This window comes from Budorcas taxicolor, chromosome 25 (genome assembly GCF_023091745.1).
Source record: "Budorcas taxicolor isolate Tak-1 chromosome 25, Takin1.1, whole genome shotgun sequence".
Taxonomy (NCBI): Eukaryota; Metazoa; Chordata; class Mammalia; order Artiodactyla; family Bovidae; genus Budorcas; species Budorcas taxicolor.
Genome location: NC_068934.1, coordinates 18,915,065 through 18,927,507, shown reverse-complemented (window position 1 = coordinate 18,927,507; position 12,443 = coordinate 18,915,065). Strand labels below are relative to the sequence as shown.

The 12,443-nt window shown below is 40.7% G+C and overlaps 1 pseudogene; it reads left to right on the top strand.

Moving 5' to 3' along the window:
* The first annotated feature begins 11,595 nt into the window (after positions 1-11,595).
* Positions 11,596-12,167, top strand: LOC128069189 (dynein axonemal light chain 1-like; annotated as a pseudogene).
* Positions 12,168-12,443: the final 276 nt, after the last annotated feature.

The following is a 12,443-nucleotide window of genomic DNA, read 5'->3' as shown; positions in this document are numbered from 1 at the left end:
TAAAATTCTAAGAAGGTCAAAATAGGGAGAGATTGTTAGTGGAAAATAATGAGGAAAAAATTCATTGACAGACGTAATACATTTGTTAAACATAATTTTAATAGTTGGCTATGGGGAAAGATAGGTGGGTTATTAAGAGTAGAACCAAAATCATAGAACCATGAAATAGTTGAGTAGAACTGTGGAATGATAGACCTTGACACTTTTGACAGGTGAATCCAAGAACTTTGAGAACCTCCAAGCAGTCATATACCATCTATCATATATTTCGCCCATAAAATGCGTGCATAATGGTGAGTATATAACTACAAAGCCATCATATGATTGGATGGATGGACCATGGGCTCAGGTACCACCTAGGTGACTTGCTCCTTCATGCCCATATCCTAGTGCACAGGATTCAAATTAGGTCTCAGCAAAATGACACATGGACACCTTTTACTCAAGAACAGTCATAACTTTGAATCAACATCCTCTTGAAGTTCCATTGGGCTGAAATGTTTAGCATGACTCAGCCCAGAGAAGAATCTTGCTTGTTTTAAGATAAAAAGAAACATGCTATCATTTGTTTGAAATTTTCTAATATTTCTTCTATTTTGATGAAGCATGTTTGCATGAAGATATCCAAAGTTTTCTCTTCTTCTCTCCTATCTAAATTAGATAAAACCTAGAGAAAACTCATCTGCAGATCAAGAAGCAGGACTTGACAAGTCCAGCCCTTCAGTAGGCCTGGCAGCCCTCTGGGAACCATGGGAAGAGAGGCCCACAGTAGCTTCCCCATCTGTCCCTGAGTCTGGGAATACTGCCCAGTAGAAGCCTTAGAGATAATCAGGACTCTATGGTATTGGCTGGAAAACACTCTAACTTTGATCACAACCCAGTTCCCTCTCCTGATGGCTCTGGCAGCCTTTAAGATGAAGTGAAAAGGAGACTGCAGGAAGAAACAATAAAGATTGCACACATGTGTGTGCATACACACAAACACATTAAACCAAAACCAAACAGTGGTCTCCATTGTTTGACCTGCTGCCAGAAACACTAGGCATGGAAAGAACAAGAAGCAGTTATCAAGAAGAATCCACAAAGCAAAGCTCTAAAGAGCAACTGACCAAGTGAAGCCTAAATAGTTTTTCAGAAGCTTCAGCTGAAGGCTTCAGTTAGCAGAAGCATGGATCAGGACAGTCAAGATTTGAGAAGAAATATACGCCAATTAAACTCATGGCCAAGTATGATATCCGGGGATATCAATACCACAAATCTGATTTTCATTTTTTAAAAAGGCCCTCTAAAACCAAAAAGAAAATGTCCTGCTTACTAAAAAGATATTTCCCTGTCCTTCTTGAGTGTGTAACACATTGAATGGATACTACAAAAAGAGTTAAAGCCATGTTTAATAGGGTTGTCTAAATAATGAATTAAAGAGAGAAAACATTTCTTGTCAGTAATCCCTAAGTATCATCTCGAAGGCCTTAAAATATAATGAAAATTCATAGACTATTAGGTAGCTGTTAAATGTCATCATTAGGAAAACTACACGAAAACATGGGTAAATGATCCTTAAATAAGGTTGAGTGAAAAAATTAAAATAGAAAGCATTTGGAATTATAATAATAGCCTGTATTTATTAAGGGTTTACAATTGAAATATACATACACATATGGGTGGGTTTCCCAAGTGGCACTAGTGGTAAAGAACACTCCAGCCAACACAGAAGACATAAGAGATACAGGTTAAATCCCTGGATTGGGAAGATCCCCTAGAGGAGAGCATGGCAACCCACTCCAGTATTCTTGCATGGAGAATCCCATGGACAGAGGATCTTGGTGGGCCAGTCCACAGAGTTGAGAAGAGTCAGACATGACAAATGACTTGGCACATACACACACATACACACACACACACACATGGGTATGAATTAAATTGAGATAGTTGTATTAATACATGAGATTTGGGATGATATTTTTATTTTCTTGAAAATTTTCTTTGGTATTATTATAGCAAATAGTATTTTCTATATGATATATTACCTATATAGATAATATATAGGTATTATCTATGGCATAGAAAGTTATGACCAACCTAGACAGCATATTAAAAAGCAGAGACGTTACTTTTCCAACAAAGATCCGTCTAGTCAAGGCTATGGTTTTTCCAGTGGTCATGTATGGATGTGAGAGCTGGACTGTGAAGAAAGCTGAGCACTGAAGAATTGATGCTTTTGAACTGTCGTGCTGGAGAAGACTCTTGAGAGTCCCTTGGACTGCAAGAAGATCCAACCAGTCCATCCTAAAGGAGATCAGTCCTGAGTGTTCATTGGAAGGACTGATGTTGAAGCTGAAACTCCAATACTTTGGCCTCCTGATGCGAAGAGCTGACTCATTTGAAAAGACCCTGATGCTGGGAAAGATTGAAGGCAGGAGGAGAAGGGGACGACGGAGGATGAGATGGTTGGATGGTGTCACCGACTCGATGGACGTGGGTTTGGGTGGACTCTGGGAGTTGGTGATGGATGGGGAGGCCTGGCGTGCTGCAGTTCATGGGGTCGCAAAGAGTCGGACACGACTGAGAGACGGAACTGAACTGGTTATTATAGCAACTTATCAATTAAAATAAATACAACCAAAGAACTAATTCTAAAGGAAAAATGAAGTGATGAACACCCAAATTACTGCTGATTTCTGTCTGTCTTTCTTTTTTGAGTTACCCATTCTCTCTTTTTTAAAAAAATTGATGTATAGTTGATTTACAGTGTTGTGCTAGATTCTGCTGTAGAGCAAAGTGATTCAGTAATACATATACATATTCTTTGTCATATTCTTTTCCACTATGGCTTATTACAGGATATTGAATATAGTTCCCTGTGCTATACAGTAGGACCTTTTTTATCTATTCTATGTATAGTACTTTGTATTTGCTAATCCCAAACTCCTGATTTATCCCTCCCCCATTTCCTTCTTGGTAACTATATGTTTATTTTCTGTGTCTGTGAGTCTGTTTCTGTTTTGTAAATAGTCCATTTGTATCATTCACATATCATATAGTGAATGTCATATCATATAGTATTTGTCTTTCTCTGCCTGACTTAGTATGATAATCTCTAGATCCATTTGCCATGATGAAAATGGCATTATTTCATTCATTTTTAAGGTTGAATAGTATTCCATACAATTGATCTTTTTTTCTTTTATGCTTTTTCATGTGTCCAAATTTATGATGGGAAAGCAGTGACAGGAAATTGACTTCTATAGAAAATAACAGCAAAGAAATCACTCTGCAAACTCAAAAAAAATTTTTTTAATCAGACAAAATGAGGGATTCATGTTCAAAAGCTTGAAAACTTAATTTAAAGCAGTACTCATTTCTAACACATGACATGAAGGGTCTCTGATGTCCCTTCAACTATCTGAGAGATTTCCACACAATGTCCACAGTGTGGTGGGGAGTACAGCTCCACCACTTTCTAGCTGTGTCCTTGTGTGTGTGCTCAGTCACTTAGTCATGTCCGACTCTCTGAGACCCCATGGACTGTAGCCTGCCAGGCTACTCTGCCCATGGAATTTTCCAGGCAAGTATACTGGAGAGGGTTGCAGTTTCCTACTCTGGGAGATCTTCCCAACCCAGGGATGGAACCTATGTCTCTTGTGTCTCCTGCATTGGCAAGCAGATTCCTTACCACTGTGCCACCTGGGAAGCCTTGTGTCCTTGGTCAAGTTATTTAGGCTCTCCAAGCCTTCGCATCTTCCTTTTAAAAGTGGAGATATATATAAACCACTTCATAAGAAGGAAGATGCTCATTTCATAAGAAGGAAGATGCTTACTTCATAAGACAGTGGTAAGATTTAAATAGGTTAACAGGTGGTAAAAAATCCACCTGCTGATGCAAGAGATACAGAAGACACAGTTTCAATCCCTGGGTTGGGACGATCTCCTTGAGTAGGAAATGGCAACCCATGCTAGTATTCTAGCCTGGAAAATCCTGTGGAAGGAGCCTGGCAGACTACAGTCCAAGGGGTTGCAAAGAGTCAGACATGAAGGAGTGGCTGAGCACACATGCGCACAAGACTTAAATGGTATATGGAAGTTCCTAACACCTTGCCTGGTAGGCAGTCCGTGACTAGTAAGGCCTAGTTCCCTTGCCTCTCCATTCCCTGCTCATAAATCCATCATAAAAAACTCAACCTACCTGTGACTAGTTAATTACCAGGTCATTAATAATACCATTTCCCACTTATTATCTGCCTACTTGGAGATTCAGGCCCTAGCACATGGTGGGTTCCCAGTAAAGAGATGTTTAATGGATAGAGGGATGGATAGCTTCATTTCTGTCTTCAGATTCCTAACAGAAAATATATTGAGTTTGCTCTGTATATTTCTAAAGAATACAATTGGGACCAGAAAGCACAGTGATAATCTTTCTTTTTTTTTTCTTTTAGCAGAAAAAATAGGTTTGGCTAAGCAAGGATCTGGCTATTGGAGAGGAGGCCTTGGGAAGAACAGAAGTACAAAGGAAGCTTCTCTGAACAAGACACATACTCTCCAGGTCTTTGGACTTTGCAGTCAAAGCTAGAGTCAGTTTCACAAAAATCAAGAAGAGTATTTTAATAAAGCTGTCCAAACACTGAAGTGTGTGCTAAGTCACTAAGTCTTGTCAGACTCTGGAGTCCCATCGTTGACTGTAGCCCACCAGACTCTTCTGTCCATGGGATTTCCCAGGCAAAAACACTGGATGGGGTTGCCATTTCCTCCTCTAGCGTATCTACCTGACCCAGGGATCAAACCTGAATCTATTGCCTTTTCTGCATTGGCAAGCGGATTTTTTTTTTACAGCAGAGCTACCTGGAAAGCCCAAACACTGAAGAGGCTGCCTCAGAAACGATAGGTTCCTCATTACCATTCTCTGGGCTGGGAAGGATGTTGCCATGGTTGCTGTTATGTTGGAGAGGGGATTCTAGCTTTAGGTTGGTGATTAAGATGAGAAAAACTCTTTTTAGCCTGAGGTTTTGATTTCCTTTGAGACTCTACTGACACCTAGAGGCTTATTTGTAAATATTACTACAAATCTGAGCCCACAGAAAGCTCTCTTACTTCTCAGTTCAAATTTTCAGCTCTACTTGGGCCTACAGGTACTCCCTGTCTCCAGATAGTCCCAGGGGAAGAGTCTCAGAAAACTAAATATTATGATCATGCAACAGCACCATATCTTGACACAGCTACAAGACCAAGACAGAAACATAGTTACAGGAAGCTCTTTCTCCTTCCATCCTCAAGAAGGAAACAGGTCACACATGTGACCAAACAAGTTGCCATGTGAGGTGGACCCACGGAATAGCTAACGTGGGTGATCATGAAAATTGAATAAATAAAAATATGAGGTGTGGACTTCCCTAGTGGTCTAGTGGTTAAGAAATCTGCCCGTCAATGCACAGTACACGGGTTCAATCCCTGGTCTGAGATGATTTCACAAGCTGCGGGGCAACTAAGCCCAAGTGCCACAACTACTGAGCCTGTGCTTTAGAGATCAAGAGCTGCAACAACTGAGCCCACCTGCCCTGGAGCCAGTGCTCTGCAAGGAGAGAAGCCACCACAGTGAGTATTCCACACACGGCAACTAAGGAAAGCCCATGCATAGCATGAAAACACAGTGTACCCAAAGATAGATAAATAAATGGAAACATGGGTGGGAGGGCTTTCAGGGAGGGATTGACATGAGAACTGGTTCTTAATGGAGAAATAATGCAGGAGAGCAAGACAGGGTTGGAACGGATGGCAGTGAGTGTGCTCAAGAGCCTGGACTTCAGAGTCCAACGGACTCATGTCAGATTCTGGCTTCTCCTCACTAGACATGACTGCAGCTAGTCTCTTAGAATCTCTGGCATCATATTCCTCTAACAGAGGGGATACTCATGCTTTCCCTGAAAGCTTGTTGTATAGATTAGAGATAACACATGTAATTTTACTTGCTTAGTTTGGGCACATAATAAGCACTCCAGTGGCAGCTTGTATTGCTCTGGATTTGACACAGGGGTGTACCTGGAGGGTCCCGGGAATATAATGTTAGACAATTTGACTGGGACAGAGTGATTGTGTGGAAGCATAAGAAGTGAGCCTGAGGCATGTTATGTGCTAGACAGAACCTAAGACGAGAAGTCAACTGAACCTCAGTTTCAGTTCTTGATCTCATTTCTGAGAGAAGTCACTCTCACTTTCTCTGAGTCTTTCTTTCCCATATGTAAAGTGAGGTGTCAGTCATTTCTCTCCCTGGCTAAGTATCAGAATCATCTAGAGTGCTTTTAGAAATTCTAATGACCATACGGTACCCCAGACCAGCTAAATCTGAACTTCTGGTGCTGGGACTCCAGACAGTAGACTTTTTAAAAAACTTTTTTTTAATTGAAGTACATATTTAATATATTCAGGGACTTCCCTGGTGGTTCAGTGGCTAAGACTCTGAGCTCACAATGCAGGGGGACTGGATGGTTCAATCTCTGGTCAGAGAACTAGATCCCATATGCTGCAAGTAAGAATTCACATGCTGCAACAAAGATCGAAGATACTGCATGCCACAACTAAGACCTAGTGCAGCCAAATAAATTAATTACATAAAAATACATATTTAATGTATTTAATTTGATTAGTTTGGACATATGCATACAGACATGGGGGCTTCCTAGGTGGTGCTAGTGGTAAAGAACCCTCCTGCATAAGAGACATTGGTTCAATCCCTAGATCAGGAAGATTTCCTGGAGGATGGTAAAGCAGCCCACTCCACTATTCTTGCCTGGAGAATCCCATGGACAGAGAGGCCAGGCAGGCTATAGTCCGTGGGCTCACAAAGAATTGGACACAACTGAAGCCACGCACGCACACATGTATACACCCATGATATTACTGAGGCTTCCCCTGTGGCTCAGCAGTTAAGAATCTGCCTGCCAATGCAAGAGACCTGGAGACGTGGGTTAATATCTGGTCGGGAAGATCCCCTGGAGGAGGCAATGGCAACCCACTTCAGTAATTTTGCCTGGGAAATAAGATCCCTGGAGGAGGAAATGGCAACCCACTCCAGTATTTTTGCCTGGGAAATCCCATGGACAGAGAAGCCTGGCGGGGTACAGTCCTTGGGATTGCAAAAGAGTTGGACACAACTGAGTGACTAAACCACCACAACAACGTAGTAAGTCTTGATATGTAGTTGTGTAAGTTCTCCAAATTAATTATTCTTTAAAATGGCTTCACAGGTGACACTAGTGGTAAAGAATCTGCCTGCCAATGCTAGGAGACACAGGAAATACAGGTTTGATTCTTGGGTCAGGGAGATCTCCTGGAGCAGGAAATGGCACCCGCTCCAGTATTCTTGCCTGGAAAATTCCATGGGCAGAGGAGCCTGGTGGGCTATAGTCCACGGGGCTGCTGAGAGTCAGACACAACTTAGCAACTGAACAACAACAAATGATATTGCCACCAAAATAAAGGTAACAAACATGTCCATCACCTTTAAAAGTTTCCTTGTGACCCATTATTTTGTGTGTGTGGTAAGAATATTTAACATGAGGTCTATCCTCCTAATATATTTAAATGCACAATACTGTGCTGTCAACTATAGGTACTATGTTGTACAATAGGTCTCTAGAATGTATTCCCCTAGCATAATTGAAACTTACTCATTGAATAACTCCCTATTTCCCCCTTCTCCCAGCCCTTGGCAACCTATTCTAGTCTCAGATTCTACAAGTTTGACTATTTAGATACTTCATATAAGGGGTGTTGAAAAGCAGAGACATCACTCTGCCTATAAACATCTGTATAGTCAAGGCTCTGGTCTTCCCAGTGATCACGTACGGTTGTGAGAGTTGGATCGTAAAGAAGGCAGAGTGCCAACTGATGTCTTCAAACTGTGGTGTTGCAGAAGACTCCTGAGAGTCCCTTGGACTGCAAGGAGATCAAACCAGTCAATCTTAAAGGAAATCAGCCCCAAATACTCATTGGAAGGACTGATGCTGAAACTGAAGCTCCAGTATTTTGGCCACCCTGATGCAAATAGCCAACTCATTGGAAAGGTCCCTTATGCTGGGAAAGATTGGGGCAGAAGGAAATGGCGTCAGAGGATGAGATGGCTAGATGGCATCGCCAATGCGATGGACATGAACTTTGGCAAATTCTGGGAGATTGTGAGGGACAGGGAGACCTGGTGTGCTGCAGTCCATGGGGTCATGAAGAGTCAGACACGACTGGACAACTGAATGACAACAATACAGTATTTGTCCTTATAATACTGGCATATTTCACTTAGAATAATATCCTCCAGGTTCATCCATGTTGTTGCAAATGGTAGGCCTTCCTTCTTTTTTAAGATCGAATAATATCCCATTCTATGTATATACTGCATTTTCTTTGTATATTCATCTGCTGGTGGACATTTGTTTTCATATTTTGGCTACTGGGAATAGTGCTGCAACAGGTATGAGAGTGCAAACATCTCCTTGAGATCTTGATTTTAATTCTTCTGGATATACACTCAGAAAAGGAATTACTAGATAATATGGTAGTTTTAGGGGCTTTCCATGTGGCACAGTGGTAAAGAATCTGCCTGCCAATGCAGGAGACATGGGTTTGATCCCAGGAAGATCCCCTGGTGAAAGAAATGGCAACCCACTGAAGTATTCTTGCCTGGAGAATCCCATGCAGAGAGGAGCCTAGTGGGTTACAAGCCATGGGATCACAGCATCGGATATGACTGAGCATGCACACACCAATGGTAGTTTTATTTAATTTTTTGAAGAATCTCTAAACTATTTCCCATAGTGTAATAGCTGGGTTATTTAAATTCCCAGCAAGAGTGTATAAGGGTTCCAGTTTCTCCAAATCCTCACAAACACTAATCTTTTGAGTGGTTGTGTTTGTTTTTCAGTAGCCACCTTAACAAGTGTGAGGTGATATCACTTTGTGGGTTTTTTGGTTTGTTTTTGGTTTTGCTGGCTCTCTCTAGTTGTGGTGAGTGGGAGCTACTCTCCATTGCGGTGTGTAGGCTTCTCATTTTGGTGGCTCCTTCCACTGTGGAGCACAGGCTCTAGGTGCATGGGCTTCAGTAGTTGCAGCACACAGGCTCAGGAGTTGTGGTTTGAGGGCCCTAGAGGGCACTGGCTCCAGTAGTCGTGGCACACAGGCTTAGTTGCTCTGTGGCCTGTGGAATCTTCCCAGACAAGGGATGGAACCTGTGTCCCCTACACTGGCAGGTGGATTTTAATCCATTGTACCACCAGGGAAGTCCCTCATTGTGGTTTTGATTTGCTTTCCCTGAGGGTTAGTGATGTTTATCACCTTTTCATATACCTTGTGGCCATATACATGTCTTCTTTGGAGAAATATGTTTTTAAATTCTTTCCTGTTTTTCATTTGGGTTATTTTTCTGCTACCAAGTTGTAGGAGTTTCTTGTGCATTTGGGATGTTAACCTCTTACCAGATAAATGGCTTGAAAATATCTTCTCACATTCCATGGATTGCCTTTTCACTCTTGTAATTATTCCCTTTACCATAAAGAAATTTTTTAATTTGATGCAGTCTCTACTTTCTCACTCCACACACAAAAATAATTAAAATGGATTAAAGACATAAATGTAAGGCCAGAAACCATAAAACTTCTAGAAGAAAACATAGGAACTACACTTTGTAACATCAGTCTTAGTAATATCTCTTTGGATATGTCTCCTCAGGCAAGAGAAACAAAAACTAAACAAATGTGATGACACCAAGCCACAAACATTTTGCACAACAAAGGAAACTATAAACAAAACAAAACAACAGCTTACTGAATGAGAGGAGATATTTGCAAATGATTTATCTGATAAGGGGTTAATGTTTAAAATATGCAAAGAATTCATACAACTCAACATCAAAAAAACAACCTGATTAAAAATGGACAGAGAACCTCAATAGGCATTTTTCCAAAGGAGACAGAAGGATTGCCAACAGGCACATAAAAGCATCAAAAATCATCAGGGAAATGCAAATCAAAATCACAGTGAAATATCCCCTCACACCTCTCAGAATGTCAACATCTATTATCAAAAAAAACAACAAATAACAAGTGGAGAAAAGGGAATTCTTGTGCACTGTTGGGAATGTAAATTGGTGCAGCCACTCTGGAAAACAATATAGAGGTTTCTCAAAAAACTAGAAATAGAAGTACCATATATGGAGAAGGGAATGGCAATTGGAGAAGGCAATGCAATCCACTTCAGTATTCTTGCCTGGAGAATCCCATGGACAGAGAAGCCTGGCAGGCCACAGTCCAAAGGGTCGCAGAGAGTTGGACATGACTGAACAACTAATACTACTACTACTACCATATAATCCAGCAATTCTACTTTTGGGTATATATCTGAAGAAAATGAAAACACTAATTTGAAAAGATATATGCTCCTCTATGTACATTGTAGCATTGTTTATAATATCCAAGATATGGAAGCAAACACAAGTGCCCATCAGTAGAAGAATGGAAAAAGATACAGCAGAAAATTTTTTGTTGTTCAGTCTCTCAGTCATGTCCAACTCTTTGTGACCCCATTTACTACAGCACGGCAGGCTTCCCTGTCCTTCACCATCTCCTGGTGTTTGCTCAAACTCATGTCCATTGAGTTGGTGATGCCATCCAACCATCTCATCCTCTGTCATCCCCTTCTCCTCCTGCCTTCAATCTTTCCCAGCATAAGGGTCTTTTCCAATAAGTCAGCTTTTCCCAGGTGGCCAAAGTATTAGAGCTTCAGCTTAAGCATCAGTCCTTCCAATGAATATTCAGGGTTGATTAAATGTATCTGTTGGTAAAAGTAAAGTCCGATGCTGTAAAGAACAATACTGCATAGGAGCCCGAATGTTTGGTCCATGAATCTAGGTAAATTGGAAGTCATCAGACAGGAGATGGCAAGAGTGAATATTGACATTTTAGAAATCATTGAACTAAAATGGACAGGAACGGGTGAATTTAATTCAGATGACCATTATACCTACTACTGCAGGCAAGAATCCCTTAGAAGAAATGGAGTAACCCTCACACAAAAGAGTCTGAAATGTAACTCTTGGGTGCAATCTCAAAAACAACAGAATGATCTGTTTGTTCCCAAGGCAAACCATTCAATTTCACAGTAATCTAAGTCTACGCCCCAACCACTGATACCAAAGAAGCTGGAGCTGAATGGTTCTATGAAGACCTACAAGATTTTCTAGAACTAACACCAAAAAGAGATGTCCTTTTCATCATAGGGAACTGGAATGCAAAAGTAGGAAGTCAAGAGAATCCTGGAGTAACAGGCAAATTTGGCCTCGGAGTACAAAATGAAGCAGGACAAAAGCTAACAGAGTTTTGTCGGTCACAGCAAACACCCTCTTCCAACAACAGTGGAAAATTACTCAGTCTTTGAAAAAAAAAAAGAAATCTTGTCATCTGCAATAGCATGGATAGACCTAGATGATATTATGTTAAGTCAAATAAGTCAGAGAAAGGCAGATAATGTATGATTTCACTTATATGTGGAATCTAAAAAATGAAACAAATGAACAAACAGAACAAAACACAAACAGGAGTGACAGTAGCAAATGCCAGAATGGCAAAAGCAACAACAGTCAAAGAAGCACTAGCCAGAGGGGAAGAGAAAACCAGCCAGAAGCCATCTGAAGCCAGAGAGATAAAGCTGTATGCCCAGATTTCCCCTGTAGAGAAGAGGGACATATCATTGTCCACACATTCTAACTGTGAGAAGCTTTCACTGACTACAAACTGTGTTGAAAAAACTGCAAACCTAATGACTTAAAAACCTTAAGAATATTGTCTTTAGGAAGAAAAAACACAAACAACTTAAATGAACTGGAAGTAGTAGGGGACACATTAGAAGAACTGTGGATCCCCTACAATTTTATTGAGAAGTTGAAAGGGACCCATGTAATGAAGGAACTGAAGATTCTTTACATGTCTAATAACCTGGTTAAAGACTGGGCTGAATTTGTGAAGCTGGCAGAACTGCCATGCCTAGAAGACCTGGTGTTTGTAGGCAATCTCTTGGAATCGAAACATTCTGCTGAGGGGAACTGGATTGAAGAAGCAACCAAGAGAATGCCCAAACTGAAAAAGCTAGATGGTACCCCAGTAGTTAACGAAGATGAGGAAGAAGGTAACTAACACTACATTTTCTACTTTGTGTTAACTTCTTTAAATATCGTAAGAATAGATAAGTTTTAAATAGTTGTCTATTTTAAAGATTCTGTGTGGGGCAAATGGTTCTTAAACCTCTCATTCCTTTCTTATATTCACTTAAACCTATTCAGTATTTCTCCAACAATAACACCAACCTTATATATTCTAGTTCTCTTTTTAGAAACTATGCATTTTCAGTTTTTTCTTCAGTCCCAGTTACATACTGTGTGGCCCCATCTACTGAAACCTTTATAGTCTGGT